Genomic DNA, 23,640 nt, shown 5'->3' with positions numbered 1-23,640 from the left:
GGGGGGGTAAAAAACAAGGAGATGGATAGCGAAGTGATGGCCAGACAAAGTAGGAGGGGAAGTCTCTGGTCCTGTTTTGGTTCGGTGAGCTTTCACACTGATACAAACCGAACCAGGGTTCACTTGCAAGTGAACCGAGACCCAGGTTTTCAGGCGGACCAGAGTTTGCTTGTTTGATCCGCACCAGAGTTCTGACGAGCTTTCACACCTGCGACTTTGTGTTCATGTCCCGCCCCCTTTATGCACAACAAAACTCTCTCGCTCTAAAGGGGGAATCCGAACTAAATCACATAAATCAAATAAAAGACAAATACAAATACAATACAAATACATCTAAACGCAGTTTCAACTAACAAATGGGATGAAAAATCTGAATTGTGAAACTGCCTCATGGCCAGTCTCAAAAACACGAAGTGCTTCATTCACACCAAACAGAGCAGAGTCCAGCACTAAGCAGCACTGTGGGGGGGGGGACGGGGGGGGGGGGGGGGGGGGGGACGGACGGACGGACGGACGGACACATCCTGGACATCACATACGAGTACCACAGCAGAGTGTATAAAGTATATTGTATATATATATATACAGTGTATATATATACAGTTTCACAACATTTTATACACACAAATATTTACAGTACTATGTATTTACAGTACTATGTATTTACGTACGCTCTTTTCTGGACGGTGGAATATACCATCTTTTCTTAACGCTCCCGAGCTCTGGGGATTCCTGCAACATTAGCAGAAGAAGCCCTGAAACTGAAGACGCTTGTCTGAATGCTACGGAGGAAGCGAGTGAGCGTCCCCTCATGAACAGAGACCTGAATCCCAGGCTGAGCTCCTCTACTTCCTGTTGGAAGTGGCTCCTCAGCAGCATGTCAGGACTCTTCTAATATCGTTTCCTTCTCGCCGTCAGCCGGACAGGCAGAGAAGACATTCCCACTCGTCTCCCGGGGAGAGCCGCTGACCTCTGCCTGGCTGTTTTGTGTGCATCGAGCGGCGGGGACGCGATGCTGCACAGTCAGCTGCTGGCAGGACGCGAGCCTTTAATGCTGAGCTGGATGAAGCGAGGAAGGAGGCGATGCTACGGGGGACGAATGACAACACCTTATTCCATGTCTTTTGTCTCCGCGTGACTCATTCAGCAATGACCATGTATTATGTGCCATGAATAGGTGATTTGAATGGTTTTAAACAAACGGTGGAGATAGATGAGCGTCCAGTAGAATGTATGGAGAGACCTGAGACTATTACGGCGGGAGGAGGGGCGTGGTCTAATGAGGCTTTATCACATGCAGCATAACAATCCTGCTTTTTCACAGTGTAATTAAATATATATATTTTCAGCTGCTGTCATTTCAGTGGTAACAATAAAAGGATTATAATATATATATATAGTTCTTTCTCTCTGACCTCTTTAAAGCAGTTCAATGAACTCCCCCTCCTGGAGTTCATTAGAGCAGAGTGTCTTCTGGAACAAATGCAACATTGGTGGAGGAACAACTGACGAAGAAGGGAGATATAAAGGGAAAAATAAATGGAATGGAACGGCCTTAGATAGAAGCAACAAATCAAGTTGATGAGCAGAAAAGGAAATTAAATGAGATCAGGCCCCAAGTGAATCCATTTTAACACAATATACTGTTGTTGGAGTTTACCTGACTGTCGTTGGTGTTTGACTCTATTATGAAGCCGCGTAGTCAAAAGGTAAAGGAGTCTCCAACACAAAACGAAAGGAAGACATGGATGTGTGTGGACAGGAGGCTGGAAGGAGGCCGAAGCTGTGCCTGCCTAAAAAACACAGACAGAAAAAGTCCCTGCGGTCCTGTTCACTAAGGAGGAAAGATGATAGAGAGATGACAAGAAACAGAGGGAAAGAAATAAAGAGACTGAAAGGGACAGACAGAAAGAGATAGAGAGAGGTCAGAGAGAAATGGAAAGAGACAACAAGAAACAGAAGAAAAGGACAGGGAGTGAAAGGAGCAGAGACAGACAGGGATGAGACGAGGAGAGAGAGAGAAACAGACACATGGCAGAGAGAAAAAAGACAAATGATAAAGAAGCAGAACAATGACAGGGAGAGAGCGAGAGAGAGAGAGCGGTGGAATCCGACCCAGAGGATCAATAGATGCTCGGTACTGGCATCAGAGGGACGTCGGATGACGGGAACCTCTGAAGGACCATTCACAGGATTGGCTGGAGGATAAAGGGACGATGGAAAGGAAAGGAGCGGACAAGCTAAGAGACGAACGTCTCCGACAGCGCAGCTGGTCCTCAGCGCTCCTGAGAGCGTTCACTCTGTGGCCACGCAGGGTTTCAACATTTCAGGGGGGCTCTAATGCCCTTTCAAAGGAACAATGAACAACTCCCACCGTCCGTGTGTTTACACCAATTTCACACCTTCGGTGACAGGAATTACTTCTGGGTTCTGGGAGGGATGTTCAAAGTGCAATATCGTGTCATGAAATGAAAGAGGAATATAGTTTAGGATTTGGGCATGCAAACAATTATGTTTGGCACATTTGGATATGTAAATAATAATGAGAAAACCCACTGATTACAGAGAGAGGTCAATGATTCAGTTCAATATTATATGAGGTCATAACAAACAGAATTTCAGTGGCTAGTTTTTATTATTATTATTATTACTGGAAATGTCCAAATATTAAGTGAAGACAAAAGTGTGCTGTTGAAACATTTAGCAGATACAAACTTCCCGTCTAGTTATTAGAGAATGCTGTGATTGCTTATCAAACGGAACTTCGGGGTTATCGTGCAGCAGCTAATAGGACAGTTCTGCTGATCATCCCAGAAGAATTCAATTACAGCTCTGTTTGGAGATCAGGCCGATTAGAATGTATCTGAGAAAAAACAATCAGAGCCTATCTGATTCCTCGCGTTAGCCAGAGACGTGTCCTTGTAATGGAATCTCTTATCGCCCGCCCTCCTCTCCTGACTTTACTCCTGCATTTTGTTTTCTCTCCATCGTTTTCTTTGTTTTGGATTTCAATTCTCCGTTTCTTTCCAGCTCCTTCTTTTTGCTCCTTTCCTTTCTCGCCCCCCCCCCCCCCCCCTCCACCATGTGCGGGCTACTGCAGCACGCCTGAAGGTGGTGCACACACACACACAGAGAGCTGAGTGGGACGGGTTGGGCGTTTTTCACCTCGCTAACATCACAGGAGACCCTCTGGGCGCCGCTGACCTTTCACACGCGTTGCATTCTTTGCCTCACTTGCTTGCTCTTTCCTAAAATGCCCGGCCACCCGGCCACCCGTCTGCCTCGCCCCCTTGCTCCGCCTCTGGGTGAGCAACCACAAGCATTCAGATCTTGTAGATCCGTGCTACGTGGACTTAATTCATCACCGACTGGAACGGAGGCGGAGCACGGCGACGGTGGAAGTCAGAGAAGACAAGTGGAGATGAAAATGTCCAGTCGTCTGAATAGTCGGCCTGAAGAGCCCCCGAGGTTCCTGCGTGAACACAAGGAGAATGAAATGCAGCAAAAGAAACAGCGAAAGATGAAAGGACTCTGTGCCGTTTTCAATCCTCTGTTTATCCGAACGCTAAAAGTCAAATGTGGCCCAATCAGAATGCAGCGTCTCCGGATATCGCTGCAGACGGTCTGGTAGCTGCTGCTGCTGCATTATGGGCACCATCATGTCCACGTGTCTCTGTGCAGCTCAGTGGGAGGCGTCGCCGCACGTCCTGTCAGCTGTCCTCCAGGCAATCAGACAGACAGACGGACAGGGAGACAGACAGACAGACAGAAAGACAGACAGGGAGACAGACAGACAGGGAGACAGACAGACAGGGACAGACACACAGACAGATAGATACACAGACAGACAGGGAGACAGACAGGGAGACAGACAGACAGATAGACAGACAGACAGACAGACTCGATGGATGGAGGATGTCCTTCAGTTTGAAATAATTTTAGTTTTTAATAATATGGTGATTTTCACAGAAAATATACAAACTATATGAACAAATATACAAATATACAACAGAAGAGACCGAATTATAATTTAAATGTATCTTTACCGTAAAATGTAATCGCTTGATTAAATTATACCGTATTTTCCGGATTATAAGTCGCGGTTTTTTTCATAGTTTGGTCGGGGGTGCGACTTATAAATCGGAGCGACTTATATATGCTTTTTTTACAAAATCTGTGAGCGCAGAGACAGTAGCCTACACATTTCTATAACAGGTGTTACAGGGAACTCTGTGACCCGTCAGAATCTGTCGCGGTTTCTGGAGGTTCAGAGTTATCTGTCACACCTGTTATCTAAAAACACAAATTAGAAGGGCTGATTGAAAATGGCGCCGAAAAGAAAGTCATATTCCGCGGCTTACAAGCTTCAGATAGTGAAATATGGAGCCGAAAACGGCAATCGAGCAGCAGAAAGAAAGTTTGGAGTGAGCGAAAAACTTGTAAGGGACTGGCGAAAAGCGGAGGTTACGCTTACTGAAATGAAGAAAACAAAGAAAGCTAATCGCGGGCGACAAGCTAGGTGGCCGCAGTTGGAGGAACGAGTTCACGCATGGGTGCTTGAACAACGTGCTGCTGGGAGAGGTTTGTCAACGGTGCAGTTGCGTCTCCACGCCCAGGTGGTTGCCAGGGAGGTGAATATAAACGGCTTTGCGGGAGGACCTTCTTGGTGTTACCGCTTCATGCAGCGCAAACGCCTCTCTATCAGAGCTAGGACGACACTGTCCCAAAAACTGCCAGCGGACTTCCAAGCCAAGGTTGACAGTTTCCGCGCGTTCATTGAAAAGCATGTAAGTGATCACAACGTGACACCGGATCATATTATTAACATGGACGAGGTCCCCCTCACTTTTGACATCCCCATGGGCCGAAGTGTTGCAGAGAAAGGGCAAAAAAGTGTGAATATCGTTACAACTGGTCATGAGAGATCACACTTCACAGTGGTGCTGGCATGTTGTGGAGACGGATCAAAACTGCCACCGATGGTCATTTTCAAACGAAAAACCATGCCAAAAATCCAATCCTCCTCAGTTGAAGTCGCCGTGAACGAGAAAGGGTGGATTGATCAAGAAATGATGAACTTGTGGCTTACAAAGTGCTACAATAAGCGACCGGATGGCTTCTTTAGAGCACGCAAAGCTCTGCTTGTGATGGATAGCATGAGAGCGCACATCACACCACAGTTAAAAAATAAATTAAAAGTTTTCAACTCCATACCTGCCATCATCCCTGGAGGCTTAACCAAAATACTCCAGCCACTTGATATCTCCGTGAATAGGAGCTTTAAGTCAGTTTTGCGTAACCTGTGGGAGCAGTGGATGACGGATGGAGAGCACAGCTTCACGGCAACCGGGAGAATGCGCCATGCAACTTTCCTGGAAGTCATTGAATGGATCGACAAAGCATGGGCTTCAGTGACAACCGCAACCATCCTGTCGGGATTCAGAAAGGCTGGAATAATTGGAACTGCAACTGACGACGAGTCTGATGTAAGCGACGTAGAAGAGGAAGCGGCGTCTTGTCTACCTGCCGAGTTGGGGGCGTTGTTCAAAAGTGACACCGAGGATGAAGATTTCCTTGGATTTCGTGATTCGGAGTAAAACCTGATATTTTGGTAAACTTGTTAGCATGTTCTTTGTGCTATATGTTGTTTGGTGTTGGATTTTATCAAATAAATTTTCCCCAAAAATGCGACTTATCCTCCAGTGCGACCTATATATGTTTTTTTCTTCTTAATTATGCATTTTTTGGCTGGTGCGACCTACAATCCGGAGCGACGTATAATCCAAAAAATACGGTATATATAAAAAACAACAACAACAACCAAATGCCTTTAAAAGAACAAGGGGGGGGGGGGGGGGGGCTTCAGGCCTGGACAGTCAGATTTAATTACTGATTAAATCATGGATCTGATGCTGATGAATTACTGACTGAGCCTTCGTTGTTGTTGTTGTTGTTGTTGTTGTCACCTTTTCATTCACTGTTCAGGTACAGAAATGCAGATTAATTCAGATAAAATGAATTCCTGTAATTCCAGCTCGTTAGAACACGCCACCGTTTGACTGTTTGCTTTTGGCTCTTGCCTTGATTCCGTCTCTCCAAACATCAGTGACCTGTTAGGTTGAGTGTCGCATTGATGCACGGCTCTCCTTTGCTCATCAACGCGTTGTCATGGCGATCACAGGCGTAACGGTTGAAGGAGGCCTGTCGTTGCTGAGAGCCGATGGAGATGGAGAAGCCTCTCGCCCGGGCAGCACAATTTATTTATACAATTATTTATTTAGCTCGTTTTTTTGTCCCGTGACCTTCGGAAAACGACGATAATCATAACCAACGATTCGATTTCACTTCGCTTAATTGGAAAGTAAATCTCAAAGTGATATTTACCGTTTATTATCCTGACTGCTCTGAATGGTGTGATGTCATCCCTGGGCAGTTATCCTCCTTTACTGTGTAATGAGATGCATGAGCTGGTTCCGCCATGCTGTTCTGTGACTGTTCTCTGGGCCTCATGCTATAGATCCAGCCAGAACGTCCTCCGGGCCATTTGGTAATCCCCAGAGGAACACACGCACCGCGCTGCGCTTTGTAAGGGAAGGCCTCTGATGAGGCCTTTGAAGGAATGTCACACGTATTACTGTGTGTTGCCTCTGGCACACACACACACACACAGAGTAGAGCCCTCACAGTAGGGGCTGCAGTAATAGGCACCCTGCCATCTGGAGACTCTGTCCAGGGGGCCATAAACAATAGAAGCCTCTCAATATGGAAGACATCATCAGTGTAATATTAGAGGTGCAAACCATACACAAGATTCATGGTCGGGTCGGTTCAATACTTTTTTTTTCCATGCCTTTTTCTTATTAGTAGTTTACTAAAATTACCAACATTTGTTTCAACTCAAAAGTACAGTTTTTAAATTAATTAAATTAAATGTATCTGGTATAGCTATAGCTGACATGTTGTGCTGTGCATACTTAGCACCATATAAAAATAATAATAATAAAAAATAAATGTATCTGATGGAGGAATCTCCCATCTTCTTCTTCTGTGGTGCATTCTTTGCAGCAGAGTAGAACTTGCTCCTAACAAAATAAAAGCTTTACCACACCCATCTTCTGGGGCATCTTCTCAGCAGCATATTAAACTGGTCCCTCTCACGACCCTCTCTCTGATGGAGCTGCACCTCACCCGTCTTCTGGGGTGCTACGAGGACACTGAGCTCCTAACGGGGCTCAGGCGGTATCCGACCCCAACAGAAAAGGGTCGCATGTCGGCAGCAATAAGAGCAGCATCGTGGGAGGAGCTTGCAGCGCAGAGCGCCGCGTCAGGAGTTTATAATATGAATATAACATTGCTTATTGTTTGATTCATAGGGCGTACCGAACAGAGACCCCTGTATCGAACGGTTCAATGAATACATTGTGTGTGTGTGTGTCAGTTTAAAACCCATGCGTGAAATGGACAAAAAGGGAATCTCAGTATAAGATAACATAGCAAGGTGCTCCCACTTTATTATGTATTTAAGTTAAACATCTGCTGCAATAGTAAGTAACATTTTACAAGTATTTAAGTATTTTACAAGTATAATAAGTAACATTTGAATGTACATTGATGCGAGTTCGCTCTAAACCGTTCCACACAGCCGCCCCACGGAAGACGAGAGGCCTCCTGCTTTTCACACGGAGACGCACCGATCTACGCTCGACGCCGACGTTCCGCACGGAGACGCACCGATCTACGCTCGACGCCGACGATCCGCACGGAGACGCACCGATCTACGCTCGACGCCGACGTTCCGCACGGAGACGCACCGATCTACGCTCGACGCTTCGCACGGAGACGCACCGATCTACGCTCGACGCTTCGCACGGAGACGCACCGATCTACGCTCGACGCCGACGTTCCGCACGGAGACGCACCGATCTACGCTCGACGTTCCGCACGGACACGCACCAATCTACGCTCGACGCTTCGCATGGAGACGCACCGATCTACGCTCGACGTTCCGCACGGAGACGCACCGATCTACGCTCAACGCTTCGCACGGAGATGCACCGATCTACGCTCGACGCCGACGCTTTGCACGGAGACGCACCGATCTACGCTCGACGTTTCACACGGAGACGCACCGATCTACGCTCGACGCCGACGCTTCGCACGGAGACGCACCGATCTACGCTCAACACCGATGTTTCACACGGAGATGCACCGATCTACGCTCGACGCCGACGTTTCGCACGGAGACGCACCGATCTACGCTCGACGCCGACGTTCCGCACGGAGACGCACCGATCCACGCTCGACGCCGACGCTTCGCACGGAGACGCACCAATCTACGCTCGACGTTTCACACGGAGACGCACCGATCTACGCTCGACGCCGACGTTCCGCACGGAGACGCACCGATCTACGCTCGACGTTCCGCACGGACACGCACCAATCTACGCTCGACGCTTCGCATGGAGACGCACCGATCTACGCTCGACGTTCCGCACGGAGACGCACCGATCTACGCTCAACGCTTCGCACGGAGATGCACCGATCTACGCTCGACGCCGACGCTTTGCACGGAGACGCACCGATCTACGCTCGACGTTTCACACGGAGACGCACCGATCTACGCTCGACGCCGACGCTTCGCACGGAGACGCACCGATCTACGCTCGATGCCGACGTTTCGCACGGAGACGCACCGATCTACGCTCGACGCCGACGTTCCGCACGGAGACGCACCGATCCACGCTCGACGCCGACGCTTCGCACGGAGACGCACCAATCTACGCTCGACGTTTCACACGGAGACGCACCGATCTACGCTCGACGCCGACGTTTCACACGGAGACGCACCGATCTACGCTCGACGCCGATGTTTCACACGGAGACGCACCGATCTACGCTCGACGCCGACGCTTCGCACGGAGACGCACCGATCTACGCTCGACGCCGACGCTTCGCACGGAGACGCACCGATCTACGCTCGACGCCGACGTTCCGCACGGAGACGCACCGATCTACGCTCAACGCTTCGCACGGAGATGCACCGATCTACGCTCGACGCCGACGTTTCGCACGGAGACGCACCGATCTACGCTCGACGCCGACGTTCCGCACGGAGACGCACCGATCTACGCTCAACGCTTCGCACGGAGACGCACCGATCTACGCTCGACGCCGACGCTTCGCACGGAGACGCACCGATCTACGCTCGACGCCGACGCTTCGCACGGAGACGCACCGATCTACGCTCGACGCTTCGCACGGAGACGCACCGATCTACGCTCGACGCCGACGCTTTGCACGGAGACGCACAGATCTACGCTCGACGTTTCACACGGAGACGCACCGATCTACGCTCGACGCCGACGTTTCACACGGAGACGCACCGATCTACGCTCGACGCCGATGTTTCACACGGAGACGCACCGATCTACGCTCGACGCCGACGCTTCGCACGGAGACGCACCGATCTACGCTCGACGCCGACGTTCCGCACGGAGACGCACCGATCTACGCTCAACGCTTCGCACGGAGATGCACCGATCTACGCTCGACGCCGACGTTTCGCACGGAGACGCACCGATCTACGCTCGACGCCGACGTTCCGCACGGAGACGCACCGATCTACGCTCAACGCTTCGCACGGAGACGCACCGATCTACGCTCGACGCCGACGCTTCGCACGGAGACGCACCGATCTACGCTCGACGCCGACGCTTCGCACGGAGACGCACCGATCTACGCTCGACGCTTCGCACGGAGACGCACCGATCTACGCTCGACGCCGACGTTCCGCACGGAGACGCACCGATCTACGCTCGACGTTCCGCACGGACACGCACCAATCTACGCTCGACGCTTCGCATGGAGACGCACCGATCTACGCTCGACGTTCCGCACGGAGACGCACCGATCTACGCTCAACGCTTCGCACGGAGATGCACCGATCTACGCTCGACGCTTTGTACGGAGACGCACCGATCTACGCTCGACGTTTCACACGGAGACGCACCGATCTACGCTCGACGCCGACGCTTCGCACGGAGACGCACCGATCTACGCTCAACACCGATGTTTCACACGGAGACGCACCGATCTACGCTCGACGCCGACGTTTCACACGGAGACGCACCGATCTACGCTCGACGCCGATGTTTCACACGGAGACGCACCGATCTACGCTCGACGCCGACGCTTCGCACGGAGACGCACCGATCTACGCTCGACGCCGACGTTCCGCACGGAGACGCACCGATCTACGCTCAACGCTTCGCACGGAGATGCACCGATCTACGCTCGACGCCGACGTTTCGCACGGAGACGCACCGATCTACGCTCGACGCCGACGTTCCGCACGGAGACGCACCGATCTACGCTCGACGCTTCGCACGGAGACGCACCGATCTACGCTCGACGCCGACGTTCCGCACGGAGACGCACCGATCTACGCTCGACGTTCCGCACGGACACGCACCAATCTACGCTCGACGCTTCGCATGGAGACGCACCGATCTACGCTCGACGTTCCGCACGGAGACGCACCGATCTACGCTCAACGCTTCGCACGGAGATGCACCGATCTACGCTCGACGCCGACGCTTTGCACGGAGACGCACCGATCTACGCTCGACGTTTCACACGGAGACGCACCGATCTACGCTCGACGCTTCGCACGGAGACGCACCGATCTACGCTCAACACCGATGTTTCACACGGAGATGCACCGATCTACGCTCGACGCCGACGTTTCGCACGGAGACGCACCGATCTACGCTCGACGCCGACGTTCCGCACGGAGACGCACCGATCCACGCTCGACGCCGACGCTTCGCACGGAGACGCACCAATCTACGCTCGACGTTTCACACGGAGACGCACCGATCTACGCTCGACGCCGACGTTTCACACGGAGACGCACCGATCTACGCTCGACGCCGACGCTTCGCACGGAGACGCACCGATCTACGCTCAACGCTTCGCACGGAGACGCACCGATCTACGCTCGACGCCTACGCTTCGCACGGAGACGCACCGATCTACGCTCGACGCCGACGTTCCGCACGGAGACGCACCGATCTACGCTCGACACCGACGTTTCACACGGAGACGCACCGATCTACGCTCGACGCCGATGTTTCACACGGAGACGCACCAATCTACGCTCGACGCCGACGTTCCGCACGGAGACGCACCGATCTACGCTCAACGCTTCGCACGGAGACGCACCGATCTACGCTCGACGCCGACGCTTTGCACGGAGACGCACCGATCTACGCTCGACGCCGACGCTTCGCACGGAGACGCACCGATCTACGCTCGACGCTTCGCATGGAGACGCACCGATCTACGCTCGACGTTCCGCACGGAGACGCACCGATCTACGCTCAACGTTTCGCACGGAGATGCACCGATCTACGCTCGACGCCGACGCTTTGCACGGAGACGCACCGATCTACGCTCGACGCCGACACTTCGCACGGAGACGCACCGATCTACGCTCAACACCGATGTTTCACACGGAGATGCACCGATCTACGCTCGACGCCGACGTTTCGCACGGAGACGCACCGATCTACGCTCGACGCCGACGTTCCGCACGGAGACGCACCGATCCACGCTCGACGCCGACGCTTCGCACGGAGACGCACCAATCTACGCTCGACGTTTCACACGGAGACGCACCGATCTACGCTCGACGCCGACGTTTCACACGGAGACGCACCGATCTACGCTCGACGCCGATGTTTCACACGGAGACGCACCGATCTACGCTCGACGCCGACGCTTCGCACGGAGACGCACCGATCTACGCTCGACGCCGACGTTCCGCACGGAGACGCACCGATCTACGCTCAACGCTTCGCACGGAGATGCACCGATCTACGCTCGACGCCGACGTTTCGCACGGAGACGCACCAATCTACGCTCGACGCCGACGTTTCGCACGGAGACGCACCAATCTACGCTCGACGCCGACGTTCCGCACGGAGACGCACCGATCTACGCTCAACGCTTCGCACGGAGACGCACCGATCTACGCTCGACGCCGACGCTTCGCACGGAGACGCACCGATCCACGCTCGACGCCGACGCTTCGCACGGAGACGCACCGATCTACGCTCGACGTTCCGCACGGAGACGCACCAATCTACGCTCGACGCCGACGCTTCGCACGGAGACGCACCGATCTACGCTCGACGTTCCGCACGGAGACGCACCGATCTACGCTCGACGCCGACGTTCCGCACGGAGACGCACCGATCTACGCTCAACACCGATGTTTCACACGGAGACGCACCGATCTACGCTCGACGCCGATGTTTCACACGGAGACGCACCGATCTACGCTCGACGCTTCGCACGGAGACGCACCGATCTACGCTCGACGCTTTGCACGGAGACGCACCGATCTACGCTCGACGTTCCGCACGGAGACGCACCGATCTACGCTCGACGTTTCACACGGAGACACACCGATCTACGCTCAACGCCGACGTTTCACACGGAGACGCACCGATCTACGCTCGACGCCGACGTTTCGCACGGAGACGCACCGATCTACGCTCGACGCCGACGTTCCGCACGGAGACGCACCGATCTACGCTCGACGCTTCGCACGGAGACGCACCAATCTACGCTCGACGCTTCGCACGGAGACGCACCAATCTACGCTCGATGCCGACGTTCCGCACGGAGACGCACCGATCTACGCTCGACGCTTCGCACGGAGACGCACCGATCTACGCTCGACGCTTCGCACGGAGACGCACCGATCTACGCTCGACGTTCCGCACGGAGACGCACCGATCTACGCTCGACGTTTCACACGGAGACACACCGATCTACGCTCGACGCCGACGTTTCACACGGAGACGCACCGATCTACGCTCGACGCCGACGTTTCGCACGGAGACGCACCAATCTACGCTCGACGCCGATGTTTCACACGGAGACGCACCGATCTACGCTCGACGCCGATGTTTCACACGGAGACGCACCGATCTACGCTCGACGCTTTGCACGGAGACGCACCGATCTACGCTCGACGCCGACGTTTCACACGGAGACGCACCAATCTACGCTCGACGTTTCGCACGGAGACGCACCAATCTACGCTCGACGCCGACGCTTCGCACGGCGACGCACCGATCTACGCTCGTCGCCGACGTTTCACACGGAGACACACCAATCTACGCTCGACGCCGATGTTTCACACGGAGATGCACCGATCTACGCTCGACGCCGACGTTTCGCACGGAGACGCACCGATCTACGCTCGACGCTTCGCACGGAGACGCACCGATCTACGCTCGACGTTCCGCACGGAGACGCACCGATCTACGCTCGACGCCGACGTTCCGCACGGAGACGCACCGATCTACGCTCGACGCTTCGCACGGAGACGCACCGATCTACGCTCGACGCCGACGCTTCGCACGGAGACGCACCGATCTACGCTTGTCGCCGATGTTTCACACGGAGATGCACCGATCTACGCTCGACGCCGACGTTCCACACGGAGACGCACCGATCTACGCTCGACGCCGACGTTCCGCACAGAGACGCACCGATCTACGCTCGACACCGACGTTCCGCACGGAGACGCACCGATCCACGCTCGACGCCAACGTTCCGCACGGAGACGCACCAATCTACGCTCGACGCTTCGCACGGAGACGCACCGATCTACGCTCGACGCCGACGTTCCGCACGGAAACGTACCGATCTACGCTCGACGCCAACGTTCCGCACGGAGACGCACCGATCTACGCTCGACGCTTCGCACGGAGACACACAGATCTACGCTCGACGCCGACGTTCCGCACGGAGACGCACCGATCCACGCTCGACGCCAACGTTCCGCACGGAGACGCACCGATCTACGCTCGACGCTTCGCACGGAGACGCACCGATCTACGCTCGACGCCGACGTTCCGCACGGAGACGCACCGATCTACGCTCGACGCTTCGCACGGAGACGCACCGATCTACGCTCGACGCCGACGTTCCGCACGGAGACGCACCGATCTACGCTCGACGCTTCGCACGTAGACGCACCGATCTACGCTCGACGCCGACGTTTCGCACGGAGACGCACCGATCTACGCTCGGCGCCGACGTTTCGCACGGAGACGCACCGATCTACGCTCTACGCCGACGTTTCGCACGGAGACGCACCGATCTACGCTCGACGCCGACGCTTCGCACGGAGATGCACCGATCTACGCTCGACGCCAACGTTTTGCACGGAGACGCACCAATCTACGCTCGACGCCGCCGTTTCACACGAAGACGCACCGATCTACGCTCGACGCCGACGCTTCGCACGGAGACGCACCGATCTACGCTCGACGCCGACGCTTCGCTGCGTTTCATTAAAAGGCTTCAATTTGATTTTGACATTTTCAAAAAGACATTTACGATACTTCCTGCGGTTGTTTTCCCGTGAAGTCAAATGACCCAAGCGTTGCATTCGGCCCTGCACCAACGCGAGCTGCAGGCCTCTCTGCCATGTCCCGACATTGTCCCTCGTCTTCAAAGACAGCCGTGTCCTTTGTGATTTCAGAATCAGAGCGGGATCTTTTGGTGATTTTCCTTCAGGTGCAGAATACTGATAACCATTTATCCTTTGTCCCTGTTCCATGGATGAAAAATAATTGTCATAACCAAATCGCCCCCCCCCCCCACTTCCCCGGAGGCTTTTATGAAAATCAGATCCACAGAGCGCCTAATTAGGCGTGATTCGCAGTAAAGGAAGGGGAAAGGGAAGAATGTGAATAAATTGAGGCCAGCAGGAGGAGAGGAGCGACAGAGTGGTGATTAATGTGAAGCCGGCGATGCACGGCAGAGACGAAAAAGGGACGTGGACCCGGTGCAGGAACGTTAAAGCCCCGCCCATGCATGCACAGGTCTGTTTCCAGACACTCATATTACGGCTTCTACTTTTATTTGCCTTTTGTTTTACGTAATTACGTTCCGTAAACAAATCGATTTGTATCGCTGTCATTGATGAAATATATCTGTTAGGATCAGACCAGCCGGTCGCCAGCTTTTAGGACTAAAAGTATTTTATTGAATTCAAACATTCTCTTTTCTTTTCTTTGCTGTTTTTCTCATGAATAAATTGTCTTGGACCGCTTAGAGGCGGAACAACTGCTGCTGCAAGGAAACCACATTCATTGTGTTGGGCCGGATTCTTTTATTTTGTACATTTTCATCTATCTTATTTTGTATATTTTCATCTAAACCTGCAGAGCAGGTGTAACCAGTGTGGTTTACTTCTGCGTTGTGTCTTATTTGCTCTGTCGTGGTGGAGAAAGTGGTCTCGGGACACAGCGGGATCTTGGGGGGGCGACACCCATTTATTTCTGGCAGGATATAAAAGTAGGATAAAATAAAATTAGCCCCAAAAGTCATCCAGCCCCAATCTTCCTCAACATGAGGCGTTCATGAGAGGAAGCGGAAGGGGCGGGGCCCGAGTTTTTATAGCAGAACCTCCAGAAAACCAAAGAAGAAGGTCGGTGGAGTAAACTAAAACCAGAGAAGAAGAGCGCGGAGGACTAAACCAAAATACAGGGCAATTAAATAAAATACAGATGCCAGGCAGCTAAATCAAATTATATAAATACATTTCGAAATATTTACAAGAAAATATAGAACAAAAACACAAAGACTAAAATAACCAGTCTTTGTGACAGGCACTGGCCCACAACTTATCAGGATTTAACCAGGCCATAACAACCCTGTTACATATGCAGGCAGAGCCGATTAAAATGTGTGATACCGGAGGAGGGCGGGACGTCGGCTCAGGCCAGGATCGGCTGTCGTAAACGCTCCTGCTGGCTGACCAGCTCAACACTCGATGACTCAGCTTGTGTGTGAGTTTCCTTGATTTCAAACCTGGCGGTGGCATTCACAGCAGAAACCTTGGACAGAACCTAAGGCTCATGGTGGACGGCCGTCTGTTTGAAGGCGTCATTGCCTCATTTACGCAGAGCGGACTTGGTGCAGAGTCAGCTGTGGATGAACCCGTGTTTATGTATCACTCCTGGTTTGTCTGTTAATAGAAGCTTTCTTTTCTTCGTCAGCTCCTCTTCTGTTGGGTTTTGTACTCACGACTTGGCTTGTCGTCACCATCCGAGTCTCCTCACCTCACCTGGGTTCTTCCGCTGCGGCTTGTCCTGCATACTGTTGGTCCTGAACCTCCGAGGTCCAGACCAGCCCGGTTCTTTCGATAGGATCAGAGAGGAATCGTACAAGTTAGGTCAGGTTCTAAAGATCGCAATAAATGCACGTTTAATGAGATCTTGCAGACAAATAAACAGCTCTGGGGACAGGTTGGAGCTTCGTCGTCTACGTGATGGCTCCGCCAACCGAGTCCGAGCAATTCTGATTCTGATTTCCTTATCTAGGACTGCTTGAGAGAGAGACACCATGCTGAGAGAGAGACACCGATGGGAGTTACCATAAATGTCAGGGCGGTCCCAGCCTGACCTTTGTCCTACATGTCGTCTGGCTGGCTCGTGATGAATGCTTCCTCATCCAGACCATTATGGACCTCCTTCCTTTTCTAGCTGATACTTTCTTCCTCAAATTGCGGCCCCCCGAGTGGTTTCCCGCCGTCTCGGCGTCCTGCGCTGCCTCTCTTGGTGCGATGTTCCCATACATGGTCTCAAGTTCAAACAGCGATGAGAACAGAGAATCTCATTAAAACAGTTCTTTACGATTCGTGCTAATGAACCCAACAATACCCACAATGCCTCTGTCTTCTGTGAGCGGCAGCAGACCTCAGTGTTCGCTATGAGTGCATCTTCTCTGGCGTCAACTCCAGGGAGTGATCAGCGTTCCTTTTCTAGGTCACTAGTTACGCGCCGTGCCGAGCCACTGGGAGCCGCACGTTATTCCTGATCTCCCAGCCACGTCTGCAATTAAAGCGCTCGGCGCCGGCTGCACCCGCCCGCCTTCGGATCTGGAGATGTCGTCTTGCATTCAGACGTCTTCCCGTACGCTCAGTACCCAGAGTCCCTGAAGATGCTGCAGAGAGACAAGGAAGGATTGTTTCCTGATTGCCGGCAAGAGGAAAAGGGGGGAAGGATTTGAAATATTTAACAGCGACGCAGTCTCGCTGGAACGAGGAGGTTTTGTTTTGTTTTATATTTGATGGCGGTAAACTTCAGAGTTACACGGGTCTTCCATTTAAATCACAGAGATGTCAGAGTCAATGAGAATTCACTGTGGCTCTGTGGGGGGGGGGGGGGGGTAATTTATGCAGAGAGTTACTGTTAAAACAATCAGAACTTTCCTCCTCTTTGAGTCGTAGTTCAGGGTTTACAGAACGATGAGAGAGGACACTAAATGTCACACAAACACCGGTTCTATTAATAATGCAATTTAAAAGTGGACGCATTAGTTGGACTGAATTCTGTATTCTTGCTAAAAGAAAGTATTTCTAAATATAGTAAGATTAATTTGCATGGATCAGACTGGACCCCCTGGACACAGTTCTGTCCTGTGTGCTTTAGGCCAATCAGGAACAAGCTTTGATAACAACAGGAACATCTATTACAGCTTGATGGACAGGATTAGGGTCACACGCTTCGCACAACGGAAGCCTTTTCAGGTCCATAAAATACAAACTTCTGAAAGCACCACATTACCACTGCTGTGTGAAAGGGCAAACAGCAACTACCCAGCAAAGGATGACATCACAGTCCAGCTTTGTGCAGTCGCTGCTGCGTTCCTCCAATGGAGATTCCTGCATCACCGCTCTCTTATTTTACGGTGTTGATGTTGTACGGGCGGATCCGCATGCAGGAGGATCCCGCTGAAAATAGTGTCACGTGAAAGCAGACCTTACAGTACAAAAAAAGAAACTCTTTATTTCGCCCGTTGGAGCAACAATCAACTTCAGCCTGTTGAAAAAGGTTTCAAAGGAAAGGATCCTGATCCGCCATCAGGGTCGGCACCACCGTGCAAACGGTTCTGTTCTCAGCCGAGGTCCATCCTCTTAGCAAGTTTCATGGAAATGCGTTCAGCAGTTTTTGGGTAAGGCTGCAGAAAAGCCAACGAGTGAATGGTGACCTCCTCGATGGAGACGCTAAAGACGGGATTCTAAACGGCTGCATGGATGCATTTAGTCCCGCAGTGGGATTCTAACAGAAGAAGAAACAGAATCACTTTGTCCTCAAAGCCGCCGTTTTAGCAGCCATTTATCGGACTTGTACGTAAAACAGGACAGCTGCTTGAGCAGGGCGGGTATCAGTTACCATGGAGACAGCTGTTGCTCCCTCCATCCACACCCTCCTCCACAGCCACGACGTGTAGTTGATTGGCACTTTTGTGCCAGAGTGTCTTTAAAGAAAGAATAGAACGCTGCTCCTGATCACGGGGAGATTATCGCTTAAATGACTAAAAACACGCTCATGCAAAATCCGGCGCTGGGAATGTTGTGAAATCAGGAGGTTGACAGCGCCGCTGCGTCGGGGAGGTTCTCTAACCGCTGTTCACCTCAGGTAACCCGCAGGAACCGACCTCTCTCCTACACAACACTTGGAGGATGGTACTTCACCTAATAGTTATTCATTTTGGAAAAGGTTTACGTACAACGGAAACAAGACCGCAAGGGCTTCTTTACATGCTCCTCTTAGACAGGATGTGTGAGTGTACCTGTACTGTAATACATACTGTTGTTTGAGTGTACTTGTACTGTAATACATACTATTGTTTGACTGTACTTGTACTGTAATACATGGTACTGTTTGACTGTACCTGTACTGTAATACATGCTACTGTTTGACTGTACTTATACTGTAATACATACTGTTGTTTGAGTGTACTTGTACTGTAATACATACTATTGTTTGACTGTACTTGTACTGTAATACATGGTACTGTTTGACTGTACTTGTACTGTAATACATGCTACTGTTTGAGTGTACTTGTACTGTAATACATGCTATTGTTTGAGTGTACTTGTACTGTAATACATACTATTGTTTGACAGTACTTGTACTGTAATACATGCTATTGTTTGACTGTACTTATACTGTAATACATACTAATGTTTGACTGTACTTGTACTGTAATACATACTACTGTTTGACTGTACTTGTACTGTAATACATGCTATTGTTTGAGTGTACATGTACTGTAATACATACTATTGTTTGACAGTACTTGTACTGTAATACATGCTATTGTTTGAGTGTACTTGTACTGTAATACATACTATTGTTTGACTGTACTTGTACTGTAATACATGCTATTGTTTGAGTGTACTTGTACTGTAATACATAATATTGTTTGACAGTACTTGTACTGTAATACATGCTATTGTTTGAGTGTACTTGTACTGTAATACATACTATTGTTTGACTGTACTTGTACTGCTCGAACATTCTATCTAATAAATATATTCATCATCATCATCATCATCATCAGATGATGCATAATAAGTTGTTACATATTACACCGGTTATTACAAAATGCAGATGTTAAACAATAATTTGGTGCATTATGTAATAAACCACCAAAATGTATGTCTTAATTTGAGGAAAACATCATAATGTAAGAACAACATTGATTTTAAGAATTATATCATGACTCATAACTGATCATTCATTTTATAACTAGTAAGAGGTTTTATTAGTCAAAACGGATTCAAATGTAACCGTTTATTATAAGAATACAGCGTGTGTTTGAAAGTTCAGAGACAACAATATATTACGTAATGCAGTGTTATTACATATTGTGGTGTTATTACATAATGCAGTGCTACACAGCCACACATTATTAGTAAATTTCATAAATATAAATATTCGGAGAACACGCACAGGAACTGTGTCATTGTACCTGAAGACGTTTTTCAATCATGTTCTTAGAACTTTCACCCAAGTGCCATTTTAATATAAACTTGGGATCGTCCTCCACCAGGTAAACACGCACAGGGAAAAGCAAACAAAGAGAAACAATAAAGAAAATTCAACCTGTACATTTGCAGTACTTTTAACAATATACATTTCTTTCAGAAACATTGCAAGTTGCGTTACAAACCGCCTGTCCCTGTCTTCTCTGGCAGACTCTGGCAGCAGCAGAGATTAAGGGCCATCAGGGGAATTCAACCCTCCATCCATCCAACACTGGTGGGGGAGGCTACTTTTACTAGCAGCCTCTGAGGCAACAGCAAGGACTCCTCATCTAAATATTAATAATGCCTCGGTGGGATTCAACAAGGAGATCCAGAGGCTAACATTCCGTTATCCTCCTGACGTGACGGCCTCGGAGCAGCGAGCCCAGAGTGAACGCTCACAAACACGGAGCGCTAGCGGCTAGTGAATCAGTGTGTGAGCAGGTGAAGAGAATCCGTTAGTTCTCGACCTAACGTCATGATAATCAATGCCTGAATCTGTTGATTGTCAGGCATTGAGCGTGATTGTGTGTGTGCATTCGCTGCATATGAGCACCATACTGTGTGTGTGTGTGTGTGTGTGTGTGTGTGTGTGATGTCTGCGGTTTTCATGCCTAATTTCAATTTTGTTTTTGGGCCATTGATAATTCTTCCATTTACTAACTGTAAAATAGCTAAAACCCAGTTTGTCTCGCTGACTGGGACAACGCAAATGTGTGCTGATGCCTACTTTCCATCTCCCCTCCCAGACGCCATAATCAGCAGCTTCCCACCATTCCACGCTGCAGATAGTGATGCAGATGAAGGGAATACTGCTCTGAAAGTACATACAGTAGTATCTAACCGTAACCCAGTCATCAGGCTTCCTGCTATTTGCTATTATTTCACCACAATGACTGTTACTTCAGATAAAAAACAACAACCTGAAACTGTACTTTCGGCTTGTCCCGCAATTCGTCGCCACAGCAACCCTACCTTCTCCACTTCACCCTGTCCTTTGCATCGTCCTCCCCAACAGCAGCCACTCTCATGTCCTCCCTCACTATGTCCATGTCTCTTCTCCTGGGTCGTCCTCTAGTCCTGTCCTTTGCATCGTCCTCCCCAACACCAGCCACTCTCATGTCCTTCCTCACTATGTCCATGTGTCTTCTCCTGGGTCGTCCTCTAGTCCTGTTCCCTGGCAGTTCCATCCTCAGCGTCCTTCTACCGATATAGTCCCTGTCTCTCCTCTGGACAAGTCGTTTCCATTTTATCCTATTATTTATTATCGTACAATTGCGATCATCTTGTCTACAGGAAGATGGATGGAACATCTGGCATGGCTTTAATCAATCTGGAATCTGAAATCCTCATTAAGAATCCTGCGTAGCCGTTCATGTACACAACCTCTAGGAGAATAGATAATTTGTTTGAGAAGTCAGGTTTGTTTTCTGGCAGTTATCACCGCTGGGCCCCGAGAGGTTACGGGAGGAAATGCACAGAGCTCGCTCTGCTTTTGTTAATTAAAGCTGTCAATCAGGAAGGAGACGCGCTCCGTTTTTTTGTGTCTCTCTCTCTGGATCTGCTCGTGTCACTTCGATCAAAGCTGCGATGAAAGAGGAGCCAAAATCTCCAAGTAAACAACACAGTTTTTCATGTCTTTTTAATGCGAGACTGTTTAATGCAAACTTTTGGTGCGTTCAAAGTTCTCTGTTGTTTTTCTTCTGTTACCGTAGATTCATCTTTTATTCATCTCTTTTCTCTCCGTACTTTCAGCCGCTAGAAATAAAAACATTTGCATTCATTATACAGTTTCTTTAGCACAACGTGTTTTTATTTCCTTTCTTCTGAAACGCTAAAGTTGTCTGTGATTTAGGAGACAGTCGTTATAACTGATGGCTAATTTCAGTCACTGATTCAACAACAGACAGACAGAATATGAACCTTTGCATAGAACTGGGAACCTTTTTGCTTCAAATTGGTTTCTTATCATATAAAATCCTTCCTCGTGAAATGAATCGTGAAATTATCTTGTTTTAAAAGTTATTGACTAGATTTTCCTTTTGGAAAATCCTCACAGAAAAGGACAAATGGGCTGCTGCTAATTATACGGGAGGGCAGCCAAATGATCAATATTTATATCAGCTATAAAAAGTGCCACGCCCATCCAGAAGGCGGCGCTGATCAAAAGCATGTGAAGAGCAAAAAGTGTAGATGTAAGAAAAGACAAGTGGATTTCAGTCATCATTTTAATAAGTAAATCGTACTTGTGTCGGTCATCACCTGCAGGACATTTTATTGATCTGACCGGGGTAAAATAAAGATCACAAAATAATTATCACTCCCACTTTTTAAATATTTTTTTTATAGTTATGTACGCTAATCAATTCCGTATATATTGCTATTAATAGTTAAGGGATTTAGTTATTTAACTTAGACATATTTTCTGATATTGTCAGATAATTTCTCTCTCTCTCTCTTTCTCTCTCTCTCTCTCTCTCTCTCTCGTCTAATCCTACCAGCTCACAGAAGTTCTGATCCATATACTGCGTTCTGTCAGCAGGTCCTCAACCAACAGGCCGGATAAACCTGGACCTATACTAAGAATAGATTGTACCGAGGTGACATGATCATGTGCTGTTTTGGATTTGTGAACGGTCATTTATTGATTAACTGCTGGAGAACTCTACCTGCATGTTAAAGTGATTAGCTTACATTTCACATTCATTGATAGGCACAGATTAAAATTTTTGAAACGCACAACCAACCGCCTGAAACTCAGTTACAAAGTTATAAATATTGATCAAAATTTCCCTAGATTTTAAATCCCCCCCTTTTTAAGCACGCCGCGCTCCAGATATCATTCTCGTTGAACATGCAGGAAAAAATAATTACTGTTGCCTAATAATGAGCAAACATAAAAGCTAGAAGAACAGTTTTCGACTCGGTTTATTATTGATCACACAGCGGCTCACTGCTGTATTATGTCCCCTGATACCTCAGCAATACTTTTAATGTGGAGGAGTACATATGTTGTGTACCGTATATTTATTGTCACCTGGTTCTCACCGGAGTTTGTTTGTCAGTGGGATTTCTTTTAACACGGTTTCCACTAAACTACATCCGACATCAGAGTTACTTTTTACATAATATTAATTTACAAGTGTTTAATATCAGATCAAATAAAGGTTTATAATGGCATTTTAGGCAAATTCTGCCTCTTTCATCTTGAGTACATCATTTAATTAAATAATGTACGCATTAAAAGCAAATACATTGTTGTTCCTTCGATATATTACTGCTGAGGATTTCAGGACGGTAGATTGAATCGGGTCCTTTTTATCTAAAGAAAAGAAGGCTGACATTTGCAGTTCTCTTCGCAGAGGCTCCGATTACGCCAACAACTCGTTAGGCAACGTCTGAAACAGCAGGCCCATCCAAATTGGTCTTTTAAATTCGATGTCAAGAGGGAACGGACGGTCCACGCACCTAATGTCCTTTCCACAAAAGACTATGCTGATAGTATTCTCTTCGTTTCCTGCTAAATGCGAGTGTGTGCCGAGCCAGGGCCGAGATAAGGATTGAAGAATGGCTGCGAGGGACAAACTGCGATGAGGCGGAAAGGCCAGAGAAACGCTAACGCAGACGTCTGATTGTTCCGACAGAGCCTGTTCTAGTGAGCCGAGGCGGCTCCGAATGAAAGCCAATTATCCCGCCCAACAGCGTTTCTCAACAATACTTTAACGACGTGCCGTTTG

The sequence above is a fragment of the Brachionichthys hirsutus genome, chromosome 3 (genome assembly GCF_040956055.1).
Source record: "Brachionichthys hirsutus isolate HB-005 chromosome 3, CSIRO-AGI_Bhir_v1, whole genome shotgun sequence".
In the NCBI taxonomy this organism is placed as follows: domain Eukaryota; kingdom Metazoa; phylum Chordata; class Actinopteri; order Lophiiformes; family Brachionichthyidae; genus Brachionichthys; species Brachionichthys hirsutus.
This window is presented reverse-complemented; position numbering follows the sequence as displayed.